Genomic DNA, 24,434 nt, shown 5'->3' on the forward strand with positions numbered 1-24,434 from the left:
TTTCTCTTTTCTGTTTTTTCTGTTGTACGGGACTTCTTGTCTTTCCGTTACTTTGTTTCTTTTTCTTTGTGTTTTAGGGGACCCCCCTGGTTAGGGTTAGGGTCTTGGGTTTGGGCAGGGGCATCCCCAACCCCACGAGGCACTGGCTGGTTAGGTGTTAGAAAAGAAACAGGCCACCAGCAAGCTGGTAGCCTGAGGTGCACGGGCCATCGATGGGGCTGGGTGGTGATACCCCTGCCCTGTTTCAAAAAATTACCCATCTTGGGTGTATGCGCATTGTACATCATGGGGGCCTTCGCGACGTTTCGGCATATCTGTGCCTTCTTCAGGCTGGCCCCATGTGTGTTCTCTTGTGTCTGTTTGACTTCTGCTTTGTCTGTGCCTCTCTTGGCTTTTATACTCTTTCTTAGCTCCTCCCACTCTTGGGTTTTCTCTTTACGTGACTTACTTGTCTTACTTGCTTTTCTTACTGTGTTTCTCTTTACGTGACTTTCTTGTCTTACTTGTTTTTCTTTCTGTTTTTCTCTTTACGTGACTTTCTTGTCTTACTATGTTTCTGCCACTCTGGGCCTTTTATTTACGGGACTTTCTTGTCTTTCCGTTATTCTTTATTCTTTTCTCTTTATTTCTCTTTTTTCTGTCTTTTCTGTTTTACGGGACTTCTTGTCTTTCCGTTATTCTTTATTCTTTCTCTTTATTTCTCTTTTCTGTTTTTTCTGTTGTACGGGACTTCTTGTCTTTCCGTTACTTTGTTTCTTTTTCTTTGTGTTTTAGGGGACCCCCCTGGTTAGGGTTAGGGTCTTGGGTTTGGGCAGGGGCATCCCCAACCCCACGAGGCACTGGCTGGTTAGGTGTTAGAAAAGAAACAGGCCACCAGCAAGCTGGTAGCCTGAGGTGCACGGGCCATCGATGGGGCTGGGTGGTGATACCCCTGCCCTGTTTCAAAAAATTACCCATCTTGGGTGTATGCGCATTGTACATCATGGGGGCCTTCGCGACGTTTCGGCATATCTGTGCCTTCTTCAGGCTGGCCCCATGTGTGTTCTCTTGTGTCTGTTTGACTTCTGCTTTGTCTGTGCCTCTCTTGGCTTTTATACTCTTTCTTAGCTCCTCCCACTCTTGGGTTTTCTCTTTACGTGACTTACTTGTCTTACTTGCTTTTCTTACTGTGTTTCTCTTTACGTGACTTTCTTGTCTTACTTGTTTTTCTTTCTGTTTTTCTCTTTACGTGACTTTCTTGTCTTACTATGTTTCTGCCACTCTGGGCCTTTTATTTACGGGACTTTCTTGTCTTTCCGTTATTCTTTATTCTTTTCTCTTTATTTCTCTTTTTTCTGTCTTTTCTGTTTTACGGGACTTCTTGTCTTTCCGTTATTCTTTATTCTTTCTCTTTATTTCTCTTTTCTGTTTTTTCTGTTGTACGGGACTTCTTGTCTTTCCGTTACTTTGTTTCTTTTTCTTTGTGTTTTAGGGGACCCCCCTGGTTAGGGTTAGGGTCTTGGGTTTGGGCAGGGGCATCCCCAACCCCACGAGGCACTGGCTGGTTAGGTGTTAGAAAAGAAACAGGCCACCAGCAAGCTGGTAGCCTGAGGTGCACGGGCCATCGATGGGGCTGGGTGGTGATACCCCTGCCCTGTTTCAAAAAATTACCCATCTTGGGTGTATGCGCATTGTACATCATGGGGGCCTTCGCGACGTTTCGGCATATCTGTGCCTTCTTCAGGCTGGCCCCATGTGTGTTCTCTTGTGTCTGTTTGACTTCTGCTTTGTCTGTGCCTCTCTTGGCTTTTATACTCTTTCTTAGCTCCTCCCACTCTTGGGTTTTCTCTTTACGTGACTTACTTGTCTTACTTGCTTTTCTTACTGTGTTTCTCTTTACGTGACTTTCTTGTCTTACTTGTTTTTCTTTCTGTTTTTCTCTTTACGTGACTTTCTTGTCTTACTATGTTTCTGCCACTCTGGGCCTTTTATTTACGGGACTTTCTTGTCTTTCCGTTATTCTTTATTCTTTTCTCTTTATTTCTCTTTTTTCTGTCTTTTCTGTTTTACGGGACTTCTTGTCTTTCCGTTATTCTTTATTCTTTCTCTTTATTTCTCTTTTCTGTTTTTTCTGTTGTACGGGACTTCTTGTCTTTCCGTTACTTTGTTTCTTTTTCTTTGTGTTTTAGGGGACCCCCCTGGTTAGGGTTAGGGTCTTGGGTTTGGGCAGGGGCATCCCCAACCCCACGAGGCACTGGCTGGTTAGGTGTTAGAAAAGAAACAGGCCACCAGCAAGCTGGTAGCCTGAGGTGCACGGGCCATCGATGGGGCTGGGTGGTGATACCCCTGCCCTGTTTCAAAAAATTACCCATCTTGGGTGTATGCGCATTGTACATCATGGGGGCCTTCGCGACGTTTCGGCATATCTGTGCCTTCTTCAGGCTGGCCCCATGTGTGTTCTCTTGTGTCTGTTTGACTTCTGCTTTGTCTGTGCCTCTCTTGGCTTTTATACTCTTTCTTAGCTCCTCCCACTCTTGGGTTTTCTCTTTACGTGACTTACTTGTCTTACTTGCTTTTCTTACTGTGTTTCTCTTTACGTGACTTTCTTGTCTTACTTGTTTTTCTTTCTGTTTTTCTCTTTACGTGACTTTCTTGTCTTACTATGTTTCTGCCACTCTGGGCCTTTTATTTACGGGACTTTCTTGTCTTTCCGTTATTCTTTATTCTTTTCTCTTTATTTCTCTTTTTTCTGTCTTTTCTGTTTTACGGGACTTCTTGTCTTTCCGTTATTCTTTATTCTTTCTCTTTATTTCTCTTTTCTGTTTTTTCTGTTGTACGGGACTTCTTGTCTTTCCGTTACTTTGTTTCTTTTTCTTTGTGTTTTAGGGGACCCCCCTGGTTAGGGTTAGGGTCTTGGGTTTGGGCAGGGGCATCCCCAACCCCACGAGGCACTGGCTGGTTAGGTGTTAGAAAAGAAACAGGCCACCAGCAAGCTGGTAGCCTGAGGTGCACGGGCCATCGATGGGGCTGGGTGGTGATACCCCTGCCCTGTTTCAAAAAATTACCCATCTTGGGTGTATGCGCATTGTACATCATGGGGGCCTTCGCGACGTTTCGGCATATCTGTGCCTTCTTCAGGCTGGCCCCATGTGTGTTCTCTTGTGTCTGTTTGACTTCTGCTTTGTCTGTGCCTCTCTTGGCTTTTATACTCTTTCTTAGCTCCTCCCACTCTTGGGTTTTCTCTTTACGTGACTTACTTGTCTTACTTGCTTTTCTTACTGTGTTTCTCTTTACGTGACTTTCTTGTCTTACTTGTTTTTCTTTCTGTTTTTCTCTTTACGTGACTTTCTTGTCTTACTATGTTTCTGCCACTCTGGGCCTTTTATTTACGGGACTTTCTTGTCTTTCCGTTATTCTTTATTCTTTTCTCTTTATTTCTCTTTTTTCTGTCTTTTCTGTTTTACGGGACTTCTTGTCTTTCCGTTATTCTTTATTCTTTCTCTTTATTTCTCTTTTCTGTTTTTTCTGTTGTACGGGACTTCTTGTCTTTCCGTTACTTTGTTTCTTTTTCTTTGTGTTTTAGGGGACCCCCCTGGTTAGGGTTAGGGTCTTGGGTTTGGGCAGGGGCATCCCCAACCCCACGAGGCACTGGCTGGTTAGGTGTTAGAAAAGAAACAGGCCACCAGCAAGCTGGTAGCCTGAGGTGCACGGGCCATCGATGGGGCTGGGTGGTGATACCCCTGCCCTGTTTCAAAAAATTACCCATCTTGGGTGTATGCGCATTGTACATCATGGGGGCCTTCGCGACGTTTCGGCATATCTGTGCCTTCTTCAGGCTGGCCCCATGTGTGTTCTCTTGTGTCTGTTTGACTTCTGCTTTGTCTGTGCCTCTCTTGGCTTTTATACTCTTTCTTAGCTCCTCCCACTCTTGGGTTTTCTCTTTACGTGACTTACTTGTCTTACTTGCTTTTCTTACTGTGTTTCTCTTTACGTGACTTTCTTGTCTTACTTGTTTTTCTTTCTGTTTTTCTCTTTACGTGACTTTCTTGTCTTACTATGTTTCTGCCACTCTGGGCCTTTTATTTACGGGACTTTCTTGTCTTTCCGTTATTCTTTATTCTTTTCTCTTTATTTCTCTTTTTTCTGTCTTTTCTGTTTTACGGGACTTCTTGTCTTTCCGTTATTCTTTATTCTTTCTCTTTATTTCTCTTTTCTGTTTTTTCTGTTGTACGGGACTTCTTGTCTTTCCGTTACTTTGTTTCTTTTTCTTTGTGTTTTAGGGGACCCCCCTGGTTAGGGTTAGGGTCTTGGGTTTGGGCAGGGGCATCCCCAACCCCACGAGGCACTGGCTGGTTAGGTGTTAGAAAAGAAACAGGCCACCAGCAAGCTGGTAGCCTGAGGTGCACGGGCCATCGATGGGGCTGGGTGGTGATACCCCTGCCCTGTTTCAAAAAATTACCCATCTTGGGTGTATGCGCATTGTACATCATGGGGGCCTTCGCGACGTTTCGGCATATCTGTGCCTTCTTCAGGCTGGCCCCATGTGTGTTCTCTTGTGTCTGTTTGACTTCTGCTTTGTCTGTGCCTCTCTTGGCTTTTATACTCTTTCTTAGCTCCTCCCACTCTTGGGTTTTCTCTTTACGTGACTTACTTGTCTTACTTGCTTTTCTTACTGTGTTTCTCTTTACGTGACTTTCTTGTCTTACTTGTTTTTCTTTCTGTTTTTCTCTTTACGTGACTTTCTTGTCTTACTATGTTTCTGCCACTCTGGGCCTTTTATTTACGGGACTTTCTTGTCTTTCCGTTATTCTTTATTCTTTTCTCTTTATTTCTCTTTTTTCTGTCTTTTCTGTTTTACGGGACTTCTTGTCTTTCCGTTATTCTTTATTCTTTCTCTTTATTTCTCTTTTCTGTTTTTTCTGTTGTACGGGACTTCTTGTCTTTCCGTTACTTTGTTTCTTTTTCTTTGTGTTTTAGGGGACCCCCCTGGTTAGGGTTAGGGTCTTGGGTTTGGGCAGGGGCATCCCCAACCCCACGAGGCACTGGCTGGTTAGGTGTTAGAAAAGAAACAGGCCACCAGCAAGCTGGTAGCCTGAGGTGCACGGGCCATCGATGGGGCTGGGTGGTGATACCCCTGCCCTGTTTCAAAAAATTACCCATCTTGGGTGTATGCGCATTGTACATCATGGGGGCCTTCGCGACGTTTCGGCATATCTGTGCCTTCTTCAGGCTGGCCCCATGTGTGTTCTCTTGTGTCTGTTTGACTTCTGCTTTGTCTGTGCCTCTCTTGGCTTTTATACTCTTTCTTAGCTCCTCCCACTCTTGGGTTTTCTCTTTACGTGACTTACTTGTCTTACTTGCTTTTCTTACTGTGTTTCTCTTTACGTGACTTTCTTGTCTTACTTGTTTTTCTTTCTGTTTTTCTCTTTACGTGACTTTCTTGTCTTACTATGTTTCTGCCACTCTGGGCCTTTTATTTACGGGACTTTCTTGTCTTTCCGTTATTCTTTATTCTTTTCTCTTTATTTCTCTTTTTTCTGTCTTTTCTGTTTTACGGGACTTCTTGTCTTTCCGTTATTCTTTATTCTTTCTCTTTATTTCTCTTTTCTGTTTTTTCTGTTGTACGGGACTTCTTGTCTTTCCGTTACTTTGTTTCTTTTTCTTTGTGTTTTAGGGGACCCCCCTGGTTAGGGTTAGGGTCTTGGGTTTGGGCAGGGGCATCCCCAACCCCACGAGGCACTGGCTGGTTAGGTGTTAGAAAAGAAACAGGCCACCAGCAAGCTGGTAGCCTGAGGTGCACGGGCCATCGATGGGGCTGGGTGGTGATACCCCTGCCCTGTTTCAAAAAATTACCCATCTTGGGTGTATGCGCATTGTACATCATGGGGGCCTTCGCGACGTTTCGGCATATCTGTGCCTTCTTCAGGCTGGCCCCATGTGTGTTCTCTTGTGTCTGTTTGACTTCTGCTTTGTCTGTGCCTCTCTTGGCTTTTATACTCTTTCTTAGCTCCTCCCACTCTTGGGTTTTCTCTTTACGTGACTTACTTGTCTTACTTGCTTTTCTTACTGTGTTTCTCTTTACGTGACTTTCTTGTCTTACTTGTTTTTCTTTCTGTTTTTCTCTTTACGTGACTTTCTTGTCTTACTATGTTTCTGCCACTCTGGGCCTTTTATTTACGGGACTTTCTTGTCTTTCCGTTATTCTTTATTCTTTTCTCTTTATTTCTCTTTTTTCTGTCTTTTCTGTTTTACGGGACTTCTTGTCTTTCCGTTATTCTTTATTCTTTCTCTTTATTTCTCTTTTCTGTTTTTTCTGTTGTACGGGACTTCTTGTCTTTCCGTTACTTTGTTTCTTTTTCTTTGTGTTTTAGGGGACCCCCCTGGTTAGGGTTAGGGTCTTGGGTTTGGGCAGGGGCATCCCCAACCCCACGAGGCACTGGCTGGTTAGGTGTTAGAAAAGAAACAGGCCACCAGCAAGCTGGTAGCCTGAGGTGCACGGGCCATCGATGGGGCTGGGTGGTGATACCCCTGCCCTGTTTCAAAAAATTACCCATCTTGGGTGTATGCGCATTGTACATCATGGGGGCCTTCGCGACGTTTCGGCATATCTGTGCCTTCTTCAGGCTGGCCCCATGTGTGTTCTCTTGTGTCTGTTTGACTTCTGCTTTGTCTGTGCCTCTCTTGGCTTTTATACTCTTTCTTAGCTCCTCCCACTCTTGGGTTTTCTCTTTACGTGACTTACTTGTCTTACTTGCTTTTCTTACTGTGTTTCTCTTTACGTGACTTTCTTGTCTTACTTGTTTTTCTTTCTGTTTTTCTCTTTACGTGACTTTCTTGTCTTACTATGTTTCTGCCACTCTGGGCCTTTTATTTACGGGACTTTCTTGTCTTTCCGTTATTCTTTATTCTTTTCTCTTTATTTCTCTTTTTTCTGTCTTTTCTGTTTTACGGGACTTCTTGTCTTTCCGTTATTCTTTATTCTTTCTCTTTATTTCTCTTTTCTGTTTTTTCTGTTGTACGGGACTTCTTGTCTTTCCGTTACTTTGTTTCTTTTTCTTTGTGTTTTAGGGGACCCCCCTGGTTAGGGTTAGGGTCTTGGGTTTGGGCAGGGGCATCCCCAACCCCACGAGGCACTGGCTGGTTAGGTGTTAGAAAAGAAACAGGCCACCAGCAAGCTGGTAGCCTGAGGTGCACGGGCCATCGATGGGGCTGGGTGGTGATACCCCTGCCCTGTTTCAAAAAATTACCCATCTTGGGTGTATGCGCATTGTACATCATGGGGGCCTTCGCGACGTTTCGGCATATCTGTGCCTTCTTCAGGCTGGCCCCATGTGTGTTCTCTTGTGTCTGTTTGACTTCTGCTTTGTCTGTGCCTCTCTTGGCTTTTATACTCTTTCTTAGCTCCTCCCACTCTTGGGTTTTCTCTTTACGTGACTTACTTGTCTTACTTGCTTTTCTTACTGTGTTTCTCTTTACGTGACTTTCTTGTCTTACTTGTTTTTCTTTCTGTTTTTCTCTTTACGTGACTTTCTTGTCTTACTATGTTTCTGCCACTCTGGGCCTTTTATTTACGGGACTTTCTTGTCTTTCCGTTATTCTTTATTCTTTTCTCTTTATTTCTCTTTTTTCTGTCTTTTCTGTTTTACGGGACTTCTTGTCTTTCCGTTATTCTTTATTCTTTCTCTTTATTTCTCTTTTCTGTTTTTTCTGTTGTACGGGACTTCTTGTCTTTCCGTTACTTTGTTTCTTTTTCTTTGTGTTTTAGGGGACCCCCCTGGTTAGGGTTAGGGTCTTGGGTTTGGGCAGGGGCATCCCCAACCCCACGAGGCACTGGCTGGTTAGGTGTTAGAAAAGAAACAGGCCACCAGCAAGCTGGTAGCCTGAGGTGCACGGGCCATCGATGGGGCTGGGTGGTGATACCCCTGCCCTGTTTCAAAAAATTACCCATCTTGGGTGTATGCGCATTGTACATCATGGGGGCCTTCGCGACGTTTCGGCATATCTGTGCCTTCTTCAGGCTGGCCCCATGTGTGTTCTCTTGTGTCTGTTTGACTTCTGCTTTGTCTGTGCCTCTCTTGGCTTTTATACTCTTTCTTAGCTCCTCCCACTCTTGGGTTTTCTCTTTACGTGACTTACTTGTCTTACTTGCTTTTCTTACTGTGTTTCTCTTTACGTGACTTTCTTGTCTTACTTGTTTTTCTTTCTGTTTTTCTCTTTACGTGACTTTCTTGTCTTACTATGTTTCTGCCACTCTGGGCCTTTTATTTACGGGACTTTCTTGTCTTTCCGTTATTCTTTATTCTTTTCTCTTTATTTCTCTTTTTTCTGTCTTTTCTGTTTTACGGGACTTCTTGTCTTTCCGTTATTCTTTATTCTTTCTCTTTATTTCTCTTTTCTGTTTTTTCTGTTGTACGGGACTTCTTGTCTTTCCGTTACTTTGTTTCTTTTTCTTTGTGTTTTAGGGGACCCCCCTGGTTAGGGTTAGGGTCTTGGGTTTGGGCAGGGGCATCCCCAACCCCACGAGGCACTGGCTGGTTAGGTGTTAGAAAAGAAACAGGCCACCAGCAAGCTGGTAGCCTGAGGTGCACGGGCCATCGATGGGGCTGGGTGGTGATACCCCTGCCCTGTTTCAAAAAATTACCCATCTTGGGTGTATGCGCATTGTACATCATGGGGGCCTTCGCGACGTTTCGGCATATCTGTGCCTTCTTCAGGCTGGCCCCATGTGTGTTCTCTTGTGTCTGTTTGACTTCTGCTTTGTCTGTGCCTCTCTTGGCTTTTATACTCTTTCTTAGCTCCTCCCACTCTTGGGTTTTCTCTTTACGTGACTTACTTGTCTTACTTGCTTTTCTTACTGTGTTTCTCTTTACGTGACTTTCTTGTCTTACTTGTTTTTCTTTCTGTTTTTCTCTTTACGTGACTTTCTTGTCTTACTATGTTTCTGCCACTCTGGGCCTTTTATTTACGGGACTTTCTTGTCTTTCCGTTATTCTTTATTCTTTTCTCTTTATTTCTCTTTTTTCTGTCTTTTCTGTTTTACGGGACTTCTTGTCTTTCCGTTATTCTTTATTCTTTCTCTTTATTTCTCTTTTCTGTTTTTTCTGTTGTACGGGACTTCTTGTCTTTCCGTTACTTTGTTTCTTTTTCTTTGTGTTTTAGGGGACCCCCCTGGTTAGGGTTAGGGTCTTGGGTTTGGGCAGGGGCATCCCCAACCCCACGAGGCACTGGCTGGTTAGGTGTTAGAAAAGAAACAGGCCACCAGCAAGCTGGTAGCCTGAGGTGCACGGGCCATCGATGGGGCTGGGTGGTGATACCCCTGCCCTGTTTCAAAAAATTACCCATCTTGGGTGTATGCGCATTGTACATCATGGGGGCCTTCGCGACGTTTCGGCATATCTGTGCCTTCTTCAGGCTGGCCCCATGTGTGTTCTCTTGTGTCTGTTTGACTTCTGCTTTGTCTGTGCCTCTCTTGGCTTTTATACTCTTTCTTAGCTCCTCCCACTCTTGGGTTTTCTCTTTACGTGACTTACTTGTCTTACTTGCTTTTCTTACTGTGTTTCTCTTTACGTGACTTTCTTGTCTTACTTGTTTTTCTTTCTGTTTTTCTCTTTACGTGACTTTCTTGTCTTACTATGTTTCTGCCACTCTGGGCCTTTTATTTACGGGACTTTCTTGTCTTTCCGTTATTCTTTATTCTTTTCTCTTTATTTCTCTTTTTTCTGTCTTTTCTGTTTTACGGGACTTCTTGTCTTTCCGTTATTCTTTATTCTTTCTCTTTATTTCTCTTTTCTGTTTTTTCTGTTGTACGGGACTTCTTGTCTTTCCGTTACTTTGTTTCTTTTTCTTTGTGTTTTAGGGGACCCCCCTGGTTAGGGTTAGGGTCTTGGGTTTGGGCAGGGGCATCCCCAACCCCACGAGGCACTGGCTGGTTAGGTGTTAGAAAGAACAGGCCACCAGCAAGCTGGTAGCCTGAGGTGCACGGGCCATCGATGGGGCTGGGTGGTGATACCCCTGCCCTGTTTCAAAAAATTACCCATCTTGGGTGTATGCGCATTGTACATCATGGGGGCCTTCGCGACGTTTCGGCATATCTGTGCCTTCTTCAGGCTGGCCCCATGTGTGTTCTCTTGTGTCTGTTTGACTTCTGCTTTGTCTGTGCCTCTCTTGGCTTTTATACTCTTTCTTAGCTCCTCCCACTCTTGGGTTTTCTCTTTACGTGACTTACTTGTCTTACTTGCTTTTCTTACTGTGTTTCTCTTTACGTGACTTTCTTGTCTTACTTGTTTTTCTTTCTGTTTTTCTCTTTACGTGACTTTCTTGTCTTACTATGTTTCTGCCACTCTGGGCCTTTTATTTACGGGACTTTCTTGTCTTTCCGTTATTCTTTATTCTTTTCTCTTTATTTCTCTTTTTTCTGTCTTTTCTGTTTTACGGGACTTCTTGTCTTTCCGTTATTCTTTATTCTTTCTCTTTATTTCTCTTTTCTGTTTTTTCTGTTGTACGGGACTTCTTGTCTTTCCGTTACTTTGTTTCTTTTTCTTTGTGTTTTAGGGGACCCCCCTGGTTAGGGTTAGGGTCTTGGGTTTGGGCAGGGGCATCCCCAACCCCACGAGGCACTGGCTGGTTAGGTGTTAGAAAAGAAACAGGCCACCAGCAAGCTGGTAGCCTGAGGTGCACGGGCCATCGATGGGGCTGGGTGGTGATACCCCTGCCCTGTTTCAAAAAATTACCCATCTTGGGTGTATGCGCATTGTACATCATGGGGGCCTTCGCGACGTTTCGGCATATCTGTGCCTTCTTCAGGCTGGCCCCATGTGTGTTCTCTTGTGTCTGTTTGACTTCTGCTTTGTCTGTGCCTCTCTTGGCTTTTATACTCTTTCTTAGCTCCTCCCACTCTTGGGTTTTCTCTTTACGTGACTTACTTGTCTTACTTGCTTTTCTTACTGTGTTTCTCTTTACGTGACTTTCTTGTCTTACTTGTTTTTCTTTCTGTTTTTCTCTTTACGTGACTTTCTTGTCTTACTATGTTTCTGCCACTCTGGGCCTTTTATTTACGGGACTTTCTTGTCTTTCCGTTATTCTTTATTCTTTTCTCTTTATTTCTCTTTTTTCTGTCTTTTCTGTTTTACGGGACTTCTTGTCTTTCCGTTATTCTTTATTCTTTCTCTTTATTTCTCTTTTCTGTTTTTTCTGTTGTACGGGACTTCTTGTCTTTCCGTTACTTTGTTTCTTTTTCTTTGTGTTTTAGGGGACCCCCCTGGTTAGGGTTAGGGTCTTGGGTTTGGGCAGGGGCATCCCCAACCCCACGAGGCACTGGCTGGTTAGGTGTTAGAAAAGAAACAGGCCACCAGCAAGCTGGTAGCCTGAGGTGCACGGGCCATCGATGGGGCTGGGTGGTGATACCCCTGCCCTGTTTCAAAAAATTACCCATCTTGGGTGTATGCGCATTGTACATCATGGGGGCCTTCGCGACGTTTCGGCATATCTGTGCCTTCTTCAGGCTGGCCCCATGTGTGTTCTCTTGTGTCTGTTTGACTTCTGCTTTGTCTGTGCCTCTCTTGGCTTTTATACTCTTTCTTAGCTCCTCCCACTCTTGGGTTTTCTCTTTACGTGACTTACTTGTCTTACTTGCTTTTCTTACTGTGTTTCTCTTTACGTGACTTTCTTGTCTTACTTGTTTTTCTTTCTGTTTTTCTCTTTACGTGACTTTCTTGTCTTACTATGTTTCTGCCACTCTGGGCCTTTTATTTACGGGACTTTCTTGTCTTTCCGTTATTCTTTATTCTTTTCTCTTTATTTCTCTTTTTTCTGTCTTTTCTGTTTTACGGGACTTCTTGTCTTTCCGTTATTCTTTATTCTTTCTCTTTATTTCTCTTTTCTGTTTTTTCTGTTGTACGGGACTTCTTGTCTTTCCGTTACTTTGTTTCTTTTTCTTTGTGTTTTAGGGGACCCCCCTGGTTAGGGTTAGGGTCTTGGGTTTGGGCAGGGGCATCCCCAACCCCACGAGGCACTGGCTGGTTAGGTGTTAGAAAAGAAACAGGCCACCAGCAAGCTGGTAGCCTGAGGTGCACGGGCCATCGATGGGGCTGGGTGGTGATACCCCTGCCCTGTTTCAAAAAATTACCCATCTTGGGTGTATGCGCATTGTACATCATGGGGGCCTTCGCGACGTTTCGGCATATCTGTGCCTTCTTCAGGCTGGCCCCATGTGTGTTCTCTTGTGTCTGTTTGACTTCTGCTTTGTCTGTGCCTCTCTTGGCTTTTATACTCTTTCTTAGCTCCTCCCACTCTTGGGTTTTCTCTTTACGTGACTTACTTGTCTTACTTGCTTTTCTTACTGTGTTTCTCTTTACGTGACTTTCTTGTCTTACTTGTTTTTCTTTCTGTTTTTCTCTTTACGTGACTTTCTTGTCTTACTATGTTTCTGCCACTCTGGGCCTTTTATTTACGGGACTTTCTTGTCTTTCCGTTATTCTTTATTCTTTTCTCTTTATTTCTCTTTTTTCTGTCTTTTCTGTTTTACGGGACTTCTTGTCTTTCCGTTATTCTTTATTCTTTCTCTTTATTTCTCTTTTCTGTTTTTTCTGTTGTACGGGACTTCTTGTCTTTCCGTTACTTTGTTTCTTTTTCTTTGTGTTTTAGGGGACCCCCCTGGTTAGGGTTAGGGTCTTGGGTTTGGGCAGGGGCATCCCCAACCCCACGAGGCACTGGCTGGTTAGGTGTTAGAAAAGAAACAGGCCACCAGCAAGCTGGTAGCCTGAGGTGCACGGGCCATCGATGGGGCTGGGTGGTGATACCCCTGCCCTGTTTCAAAAAATTACCCATCTTGGGTGTATGCGCATTGTACATCATGGGGGCCTTCGCGACGTTTCGGCATATCTGTGCCTTCTTCAGGCTGGCCCCATGTGTGTTCTCTTGTGTCTGTTTGACTTCTGCTTTGTCTGTGCCTCTCTTGGCTTTTATACTCTTTCTTAGCTCCTCCCACTCTTGGGTTTTCTCTTTACGTGACTTACTTGTCTTACTTGCTTTTCTTACTGTGTTTCTCTTTACGTGACTTTCTTGTCTTACTTGTTTTTCTTTCTGTTTTTCTCTTTACGTGACTTTCTTGTCTTACTATGTTTCTGCCACTCTGGGCCTTTTATTTACGGGACTTTCTTGTCTTTCCGTTATTCTTTATTCTTTTCTCTTTATTTCTCTTTTTTCTGTCTTTTCTGTTTTACGGGACTTCTTGTCTTTCCGTTATTCTTTATTCTTTCTCTTTATTTCTCTTTTCTGTTTTTTCTGTTGTACGGGACTTCTTGTCTTTCCGTTACTTTGTTTCTTTTTCTTTGTGTTTTAGGGGACCCCCCTGGTTAGGGTTAGGGTCTTGGGTTTGGGCAGGGGCATCCCCAACCCCACGAGGCACTGGCTGGTTAGGTGTTAGAAAAGAAACAGGCCACCAGCAAGCTGGTAGCCTGAGGTGCACGGGCCATCGATGGGGCTGGGTGGTGATACCCCTGCCCTGTTTCAAAAAATTACCCATCTTGGGTGTATGCGCATTGTACATCATGGGGGCCTTCGCGACGTTTCGGCATATCTGTGCCTTCTTCAGGCTGGCCCCATGTGTGTTCTCTTGTGTCTGTTTGACTTCTGCTTTGTCTGTGCCTCTCTTGGCTTTTATACTCTTTCTTAGCTCCTCCCACTCTTGGGTTTTCTCTTTACGTGACTTACTTGTCTTACTTGCTTTTCTTACTGTGTTTCTCTTTACGTGACTTTCTTGTCTTACTTGTTTTTCTTTCTGTTTTTCTCTTTACGTGACTTTCTTGTCTTACTATGTTTCTGCCACTCTGGGCCTTTTATTTTTACGGGACTTTCTTGTCTTTCCGTTATTCTTTATTCTTTTCTCTTTATTTCTCTTTTTTCTGTCTTTTCTGTTTTACGGGACTTCTTGTCTTTCCGTTATTCTTTATTCTTTCTCTTTATTTCTCTTTTCTGTTTTTTCTGTTGTACGGGACTTCTTGTCTTTCCGTTACTTTGTTTCTTTTTCTTTGTGTTTTAGGGGACCCCCCTGGTTAGGGTTAGGGTCTTGGGTTTGGGCAGGGGCATCCCCAACCCCACGAGGCACTGGCTGGTTAGGTGTTAGAAAAGAAACAGGCCACCAGCAAGCTGGTAGCCTGAGGTGCACGGGCCATCGATGGGGCTGGGTGGTGATACCCCTGCCCTGTTTCAAAAAATTACCCATCTTGGGTGTATGCGCATTGTACATCATGGGGGCCTTCGCGACGTTTCGGCATATCTGTGCCTTCTTCAGGCTGGCCCCATGTGTGTTCTCTTGTGTCTGTTTGACTTCTGCTTTGTCTGTGCCTCTCTTGGCTTTTATACTCTTTCTTAGCTCCTCCCACTCTTGGGTTTTCTCTTTACGTGACTTACTTGTCTTACTTGCTTTTCTTACTGTGTTTCTCTTTACGTGACTTTCTTGTCTTACTTGTTTTTCTTTCTGTTTTTCTCTTTACGTGACTTTCTTGTCTTACTATGTTTCTGCCACTCTGGGCCTTTTATTTACGGGACTTTCTTGTCTTTCCGTTATTCTTTATTCTTTTCTCTTTATTTCTCTTTTTTCTGTCTTTTCTGTTTTACGGGACTTCTTGTCTTTCCGTTATTCTTTATTCTTTCTCTTTATTTCTCTTTTCTGTTTTTTCTGTTGTACGGGACTTCTTGTCTTTCCGTTACTTTGTTTCTTTTTCTTTGTGTTTTAGGGGACCCCCCTGGTTAGGGTTAGGGTCTTGGGTTTGGGCAGGGGCATCCCCAACCCCACGAGGCACTGGCTGGTTAGGTGTTAGAAAAGAAACAGGCCACCAGCAAGCTGGTAGCCTGAGGTGCACGGGCCATCGATGGGGCTGGGTGGTGATACCCCTGCCCTGTTTCAAAAAATTACCCATCTTGGGTGTATGCGCATTGTACATCATGGGGGCCTTCGCGACGTTTCGGCATATCTGTGCCTTCTTCAGGCTGGCCCCATGTGTGTTCTCTTGTGTCTGTTTGACTTCTGCTTTGTCTGTGCCTCTCTTGGCTTTTATACTCTTTCTTAGCTCCTCCCACTCTTGGGTTTTCTCTTTACGTGACTTACTTGTCTTACTTGCTTTTCTTACTGTGTTTCTCTTTACGTGACTTTCTTGTCTTACTTGTTTTTCTTTCTGTTTTTCTCTTTACGTGACTTTCTTGTCTTACTATGTTTCTGCCACTCTGGGCCTTTTATTTACGGGACTTTCTTGTCTTTCCGTTATTCTTTATTCTTTTCTCTTTATTTCTCTTTTTTCTGTCTTTTCTGTTTTACGGGACTTCTTGTCTTTCCGTTATTCTTTATTCTTTCTCTTTATTTCTCTTTTCTGTTTTTTCTGTTGTACGGGACTTCTTGTCTTTCCGTTACTTTGTTTCTTTTTCTTTGTGTTTTAGGGGACCCCCCTGGTTAGGGTTAGGGTCTTGGGTTTGGGCAGGGGCATCCCCAACCCCACGAGGCACTGGCTGGTTAGGTGTTAGAAAAGAAACAGGCCACCAGCAAGCTGGTAGCCTGAGGTGCACGGGCCATCGATGGGGCTGGGTGGTGATACCCCTGCCCTGTTTCAAAAAATTACCCATCTTGGGTGTATGCGCATTGTACATCATGGGGGCCTTCGCGACGTTTCGGCATATCTGTGCCTTCTTCAGGCTGGCCCCATGTGTGTTCTCTTGTGTCTGTTTGACTTCTGCTTTGTCTGTGCCTCTCTTGGCTTTTATACTCTTTCTTAGCTCCTCCCACTCTTGGGTTTTCTCTTTACGTGACTTACTTGTCTTACTTGCTTTTCTTACTGTGTTTCTCTTTACGTGACTTTCTTGTCTTACTTGTTTTTCTTTCTGTTTTTCTCTTTACGTGACTTTCTTGTCTTACTATGTTTCTGCCACTCTGGGCCTTTTATTTACGGGACTTTCTTGTCTTTCCGTTATTCTTTATTCTTTTCTCTTTATTTCTCTTTTTTCTGTCTTTTCTGTTTTACGGGACTTCTTGTCTTTCCGTTATTCTTTATTCTTTCTCTTTATTTCTCTTTTCTGTTTTTTCTGTTGTACGGGACTTCTTGTCTTTCCGTTACTTTGTTTCTTTTTCTTTGTGTTTTAGGGGACCCCCCTGGTTAGGGTTAGGGTCTTGGGTTTGGGCAGGGGCATCCCCAACCCCACGAGGCACTGGCTGGTTAGGTGTTAGAAAAGAAACAGGCCACCAGCAAGCTGGTAGCCTGAGGTGCACGGGCCATCGATGGGGCTGGGTGGTGATACCCCTGCCCTGTTTCAAAAAATTACCCATCTTGGGTGTATGCGCATTGTACATCATGGGGGCCTTCGCGACGTTTCGGCATATCTGTGCCTTCTTCAGGCTGGCCCCATGTGTGTTCTCTTGTGTCTGTTTGACTTCTGCTTTGTCTGTGCCTCTCTTGGCTTTTATACTCTTTCTTAGCTCCTCCCACTCTTGGGTTTTCTCTTTACGTGACTTACTTGTCTTACTTGCTTTTCTTACTGTGTTTCTCTTTACGTGACTTTCTTGTCTTACTTGTTTTTCTTTCTGTTTTTCTCTTTACGTGACTTTCTTGTCTTACTATGTTTCTGCCACTCTGGGCCTTTTATTTACGGGACTTTCTTGTCTTTCCGTTATTCTTTATTCTTTTCTCTTTATTTCTCTTTTTTCTGTCTTTTCTGTTTTACGGGACTTCTTGTCTTTCCGTTATTCTTTATTCTTTCTCTTTATTTCTCTTTTCTGTTTTTTCTGTTGTACGGGACTTCTTGTCTTTCCGTTACTTTGTTTCTTTTTCTTTGTGTTTTAGGGGACCCCCCTGGTTAGGGTTAGGGTCTTGGGTTTGGGCAGGGGCATCCCCAACCCCACGAGGCACTGGCTGGTTAGGTGTTAGAAAAGAAACAGGCCACCAGCAAGCTGGTAGCCTGAGGTGCACGGGCCATCGATGGGGCTGGGTGGTGATACCCCTGCCCTGTTTCAAAAAATTACCCATCTTGGGTGTATGCGCATTGTACATCATGGGGGCCTTCGCGACGTTTCGGCATATCTGTGCCTTCTTCAGGCTGGCCCCATGTGTGTTCTCTTGTGTCTGTTTGACTTCTGCTTTGTCTGTGCCTCTCTTGGCTTTTATACTCTTTCTTAGCTCCTCCCACTCTTGGGTTTTCTCTTTACGTGACTTACTTGTCTTACTTGCTTTTCTTACTGTGTTTCTCTTTACGTGACTTTCTTGTCTTACTTGTTTTTCTTTCTGTTTTTCTCTTTACGTGACTTTCTTGTCTTACTATGTTTCTGCCACTCTGGGCCTTTTATTTACGGGACTTTCTTGTCTTTCCGTTATTCTTTATTCTTTTCTCTTTATTTCTCTTTTTTCTGTCTTTTCTGTTTTACGGGACTTCTTGTCTTTCCGTTATTCTTTATTCTTTCTCTTTATTTCTCTTTTCTGTTTTTTCTGTTGTACGGGACTTCTTGTCTTTCCGTTACTTTGTTTCTTTTTCTTTGTGTTTTAGGGGACCCCCCTGGTTAGGGTTAGGGTCTTGGGTTTGGGCAGGGGCATCCCCAACCCCACGAGGCACTGGCTGGTTAGGTGTTAGAAAAGAAACAGGCCACCAGCAAGCTGGTAGCCTGAGGTGCACGGGCCATCGATGGGGCTGGGTGGTGATACCCCTGCCCTGTTTCAAAAAATTACCCATCTTGGGTGTATGCGCATTGTACATCATGGGGGCCTTCGCGACGTTTCGGCATATCTGTGCCTTCTTCAGGCTGGCCCCATGTGTGTTCTCTTGTGTCTGTTTGACTTCTGCTTTGTCTGTGCCTCTCTTGGCTTTTATACTCTTTCTTAGCTCCTCCCACTCTTGGGTTTTCTCTTTACGTGACTTACTTGTCTTACTTGCTTTTCTTACTGTGTTTCTCTTTACGTGACTTTCTTGTCTTACTTGTTTTTCTTTCTGTTTTTCTCTTTACGTGACTTTCTTGTCTTACTATGTTTCTGCCACTCTGGGCCTTTTATTTACGGGACTTTCTTGTCTTTCCGTTATTCTTTATTCTTTTCTCTTTATTTCTCTTTTTTCTGTCTTTTCTGTTTTACGGGACTTCTTGTCTTTCCGTTATTCTTTATTCTTTCTCTTTATTTCTCTTTTCTGTTTTTTCTGTTGTACGGGACTTCTTGTCTTTCCGTTACTTTGTTTCTTTTTCTTTGTGTTTTAGGGGACCCCCCTGGTTAGGGTTAGGGTCTTGGGTTTGGGCAGGGGCATCCCCAACCCCACGAGGCACTGGCTGGTTAGGTGTTAGAAAAGAAACAGGCCACCAGCAAGCTGGTAGCCTGAGGTGCACGGGCCATCGATGGGGCTGGGTGGTGATACCCCTGCCCTGTTTCAAAAAATTACCCATCTTGGGTGTATGCGCATTGTACATCATGGGGGCCTTCGCGACGTTTCGGCATATCTGTGCCTTCTTCAGGCTGGCCCCATGTGTGTTCTCTTGTGTCTGTTTGACTTCTGCTTTGTCTGTGCCTCTCTTGGCTTTTATACTCTTTCTTAGCTCCTCCCACTCTTGGGTTTTCTCTTTACGTGACTTACTTGTCTTACTTGCTTTTCTTACTGTGTTTCTCTTTACGTGACTTTCTTGTCTTACTTGTTTTTCTTTCTGTTTTTCTCTTTACGTGACTTTCTTGTCTTACTATGTTTCTGCCACTCTGGGCCTTTTATTTACGGGACTTTCTTGTCTTTCCGTTATTCTTTATTCTTTTCTCTTTATTTCTCTTTTTTCTGTCTTTTCTGTTTTACGGGACTTCTTGTCTTTCCGTTATTCTTTATTCTTTCTCTTTATTTCTCTTTTCTGTTTTTTCTGTTGTACGGGACTTCTTGTCTTTCCGTTACTTTGTTTCTTTTTCTTTGTGTTTTAGGGGACCCCCCTGGTTAGGGTTAGGGTCTTGGGTTTGGGCAGGGGCATCCCCAACCCCACGAGGCACTGGCTGGTTAGGTGTTAGAAAAGAAACAGGCCACCAGCAAGCTGGTAGCCTGAGGTGCACGGGCCATCGATGGGGCTGGGTGGTGATACCCCTGCCCTGTTTCAAAAAATTACCCATCTTGGGTGTATGCGCATTGTACATCATGGGGGCCTTCGCGACGTTTCGGCATATCTGTGCCTTCTTCAGGCTGGCCCCATGTGTGTTCTCTTGTGTCTGTTTGACTTCTGCTTTGTCTGTGCCTCTCTTGGCTTTTATACTCTTTCTTAGCTCCTCCCACTCTTGGGTTTTCTCTTTACGTGACTTACTTGTCTTACTTGCTTTTCTTACTGTGTTTCTCTTTACGTGACTTTCTTGTCTTACTTGTTTTTCTTTCTGTTTTTCTCTTTACGTGACTTTCTTGTCTTACTATGTTTCTGCCACTCTGGGCCTTTTATTTACGGGACTTTCTTGTCTTTCCGTTATTCTTTATTCTTTTCTCTTTATTTCTCTTTTTTCTGTCTTTTCTGTTTTACGGGACTTCTTGTCTTTCCGTTATTCTTTATTCTTTCTCTTTATTTCTCTTTTCTGTTTTTTCTGTTGTACGGGACTTCTTGTCTTTCCGTTACTTTGTTTCTTTTTCTTTGTGTTTTAGGGGACCCCCCTGGTTAGGGTTAGGGTCTTGGGTTTGGGCAGGGGCATCCCCAACCCCACGAGGCACTGGCTGGTTAGGTGTTAGAAAAGAAACAGGCCACCAGCAAGCTGGTAGCCTGAGGTGCACGGGCCATCGATGGGGCTGGGTGGTGATACCCCTGCCCTGTTTCAAAAAATTACCCATCTTGGGTGTATGCGCATTGTACATCATGGGGGCCTTCGCGACGTTTCGGCATATCTGTGCCTTCTTCAGGCTGGCCCCATGTGTGTTCTCTTGTGTCTGTTTGACTTCTGCTTTGTCTGTGCCTCTCTTGGCTTTTATACTCTTTCTTAGCTCCTCCCACTCTTGGGTTTTCTCTTTACGTGACTTACTTGTCTTACTTGCTTTTCTTACTGTGTTTCTCTTTACGTGACTTTCTTGTCTTACTTGTTTTTCTTTCTGTTTTTCTCTTTACGTGACTTTCTTGTCTTACTATGTTTCTGCCACTCTGGGCCTTTTATTTACGGGACTTTCTTGTCTTTCCGTTATTCTTTATTCTTTTCTCTTTATTTCTCTTTTTTCTGTCTTTTCTGTTTTACGGGACTTCTTGTCTTTCCGTTATTCTTTATTCTTTCTCTTTATTTCTCTTTTCTGTTTTTTCTGTTGTACGGGACTTCTTGTCTTTCCGTTACTTTGTTTCTTTTTCTTTGTGTTTTAGGGGACCCCCCTGGTTAGGGTTAGGGTCTTGGGTTTGGGCAGGGGCATCCCCAACCCCACGAGGCACTGGCTGGTTAGGTGTTAGAAAAGAAACAGGCCACCAGCAAGCTGGTAGCCTGAGGTGCACGGGCCATCGATGGGGCTGGGTGGTGATACCCCTGCCCTGTTTCAAAAAATTACCCATCTTGGGTGTATGCGCATTGTACATCATGGGGGCCTTCGCGACGTTTCGGCATATCTGTGCCTTCTTCAGGCTGGCCCCATGTGTGTTCTCTTGTGTCTGTTTGACTTCTGCTTTGTCTGTGCCTCTCTTGGCTTTTATACTCTTTCTTAGCTCCTCCCACTCTTGGGTTTTCTCTTTACGTGACTTACTTGTCTTACTTGCTTTTCTTACTGTGTTTCTCTTTACGTGACTTTCTTGTCTTACTTGTTTTTCTTTCTGTTTTTCTCTTTACGTGACTTTCTTGTCTTACTATGTTTCTGCCACTCTGGGCCTTTTATTTACGGGACTTTCTTGTCTTTCCGTTATTCTTTATTCTTTTCTCTTTATTTCTCTTTTTTCTGTCTTTTCTGTTTTACGGGACTTCTTGTCTTTCCGTTATTCTTTATTCTTTCTCTTTATTTCTCTTTTCTGTTTTTTCTGTTGTACGGGACTTCTTGTCTTTCCGTTACTTTGTTTCTTTTTCTTTGTGTTTTAGGGGACCCCCCTGGTTAGGGTTAGGGTCTTGGGTTTGGGCAGGGGCATCCCCAACCCCACGAGGCACTGGCTGGTTAGGTGTTAGAAAAGAAACAGGCCACCAGCAAGCTGGTAGCCTGAGGTGCACGGGCCATCGATGGGGCTGGGTGGTGATACCCCTGCCCTGTTTCAAAAAATTACCCATCTTGGGTGTATGCGCATTGTACATCATGGGGGCCTTCGCGACGTTTCGGCATATCTGTGCCTTCTTCAGGCTGGCCCCATGTGTGTTCTCTTGTGTCTGTTTGACTTCTGCTTTGTCTGTGCCTCTCTTGGCTTTTATACTCTTTCTTAGCTCCTCCCACTCTTGGGTTTTCTCTTTACGTGACTTACTTGTCTTACTTGCTTTTCTTACTGTGTTTCTCTTTACGTGACTTTCTTGTCTTACTTGTTTTTCTTTCTGTTTTTCTCTTTACGTGACTTTCTTGTCTTACTATGTTTCTGCCACTCTGGGCCTTTTATTTACGGGACTTTCTTGTCTTTCCGTTATTCTTTATTCTTTTCTCTTTATTTCTCTTTTTTCTGTCTTTTCTGTTTTACGGGACTTCTTGTCTTTCCGTTATTCTTTATTCTTTCTCTTTATTTCTCTTTTCTGTTTTTTCTGTTGTACGGGACTTCTTGTCTTTCCGTTACTTTGTTTCTTTTTCTTTGTGTTTTAGGGGACCCCCCTGGTTAGGGTTAGGGTCTTGGGTTTGGGCAGGGGCATCCCCAACCCCACGAGGCACTGGCTGGTTAGGTGTTAGAAAAGAAACAGGCCACCAGCAAGCTGGTAGCCTGAGGTGCACGGGCCATCGATGGGGCTGGGTGGTGATACCCCTGCCCTGTTTCAAAAAATTACCCATCTTGGGTGTATGCGCATTGTACATCATGGGGGCCTTCGCGACGTTTCGGCATATCTGTGCCTTCTTCAGGCTGGCCCCATGTGTGTTCTCTTGTGTCTGTTTGACTTCTGCTTTGTCTGTGCCTCTCTTGGCTTTTATACTCTTTCTTAGCTCCTCCCACTCTTGGGTTTTCTCTTTACGTGACTTACTTGTCTTACTTGCTTTTCTTACTGTGTTTCTCTTTACGTGACTTTCTTGTCTTACTTGTTTTTCTTTCTGTTTTTCTCTTTACGTGACTTTCTTGTCTTACTATGTTTCTGCCACTCTGGGCCTTTTATTTACGGGACTTTCTTGTCTTTCCGTTATTCTTTATTCTTTTCTCTTTATTTCTCTTTTTTCTGTCTTTTCTGTTTTACGGGACTTCTTGTCTTTCCGTTATTCTTTATTCTTTCTCTTTATTTCTCTTTTCTGTTTTTTCTGTTGTACGGGACTTCTTGTCTTTCCGTTACTTTGTTTCTTTTTCTTTGTGTTTTAGGGGACCCCCCTGGTTAGGGTTAGGGTCTTGGGTTTGGGCAGGGGCATCCCCAACCCCACGAGGCACTGGCTGGTTAGGTGTTAGAAAAGAAACAGGCCACCAGCAAGCTGGTAGCCTGAGGTGCACGGGCCATCGATGGGGCTGGGTGGTGATACCCCTGCCCTGTTTCAAAAAATTACCCATCTTGGGTGTATGCGCATTGTACATCATGGGGGCCTTCGCGACGTTTCGGCATATCTGTGCCTTCTTCAGGCTGGCCCCATGTGTGTTCTCTTGTGTCTGTTTGACTTCTGCTTTGTCTGTGCCTCTCTTGGCTTTTATACTCTTTCTTAGCTCCTCCCACTCTTGGGTTTTCTCTTTACGTGACTTACTTGTCTTACTTGCTTTTCTTACTGTGTTTCTCTTTACGTGACTTTCTTGTCTTACTTGTTTTTCTTTCTGTTTTTCTCTTTACGTGACTTTCTTGTCTTACTATGTTTCTGCCACTCTGGGCCTTTTATTTACGGGACTTTCTTGTCTTTCCGTTATTCTTTATTCTTTTCTCTTTATTTCTCTTTTTTCTGTCTTTTCTGTTTTACGGGACTTCTTGTCTTTCCGTTATTCTTTATTCTTTCTCTTTATTTCTCTTTTCTGTTTTTTCTGTTGTACGGGACTTCTTGTCTTTCCGTTACTTTGTTTCTTTTTCTTTGTGTTTTAGGGGACCCCCCTGGTTAGGGTTAGGGTCTTGGGTTTGGGCAGGGGCATCCCCAACCCCACGAGGCACTGGCTGGTTAGGTGTTAGAAAAGAAACAGGCCACCAGCAAGCTGGTAGCCTGAGGTGCACGGGCCATCGATGGGGCTGGGTGGTGATACCCCTGCCCTGTTTCAAAAAATTACCCATCTTGGGTGTATGCGCATTGTACATCATGGGGGCCTTCGCGACGTTTCGGCATATCTGTGCCTTCTTCAGGCTGGCCCCATGTGTGTTCTCTTGTGTCTGTTTGACTTCTGCTTTGTCTGTGCCTCTCTTGGCTTTTATACTCTTTCTTAGCTCCTCCCACTCTTGGGTTTTCTCTTTACGTGACTTACTTGTCTTACTTGCTTTTCTTACTGTGTTTCTCTTTACGTGACTTTCTTGTCTTACTTGTTTTTCTTTCTGTTTTTCTCTTTACGTGACTTTCTTGTCTTACTATGTTTCTGCCACTCTGGGCCTTTTATTTACGGGACTTTCTTGTCTTTCCGTTATTCTTTATTCTTTTCTCTTTATTTCTCTTTTTTCTGTCTTTTCTGTTTTACGGGACTTCTTGTCTTTCCGTTATTCTTTATTCTTTCTCTTTATTTCTCTTTTCTGTTTTTTCTGTTGTACGGGACTTCTTGTCTTTCCGTTACTTTGTTTCTTTTTCTTTGTGTTTTAGGGGACCCCCCTGGTTAGGGTTAGGGTCTTGGGTTTGGGCAGGGGCATCCCCAACCCCACGAGGCACTGGCTGGTTAGGTGTTAGAAAAGAAACAGGCCACCAGCAAGCTGGTAGCCTGAGGTGCACGGGCCATCGATGGGGCTGGGTGGTGATACCCCTGCCCTGTTTCAAAAAATTACCCATCTTGGGTGTATGCGCATTGTACATCATGGGGGCCTTCGCGACGTTTCGGCATATCTGTGCCTTCTTCAGGCTGGCCCCATGTGTGTTCTCTTGTGTCTGTTTGACTTCTGCTTTGTCTGTGCCTCTCTTGGCTTTTATACTCTTTCTTAGCTCCTCCCACTCTTGGGTTTTCTCTTTACGTGACTTACTTGTCTTACTTGCTTTTCTTACTGTGTTTCTCTTTACGTGACTTTCTTGTCTTACTTGTTTTTCTTTCTGTTTTTCTCTTTACGTGACTTTCTTGTCTTACTATGTTTCTGCCACTCTGGGCCTTTTATTTACGGGACTTTCTTGTCTTTCCGTTATTCTTTATTCTTTTCTCTTTATTTCTCTTTTTTCTGTCTTTTCTGTTTTACGGGACTTCTTGTCTTTCCGTTATTCTTTATTCTTTCTCTTTATTTCTCTTTTCTGTTTTTTCTGTTGTACGGGACTTCTTG

Source organism: Astatotilapia calliptera, chromosome 11 (genome assembly GCF_964374335.1).
Source record: "Astatotilapia calliptera chromosome 11, fAstCal68.1, whole genome shotgun sequence".
NCBI lineage: Eukaryota > Metazoa > Chordata > Actinopteri > Cichliformes > Cichlidae > Astatotilapia > Astatotilapia calliptera.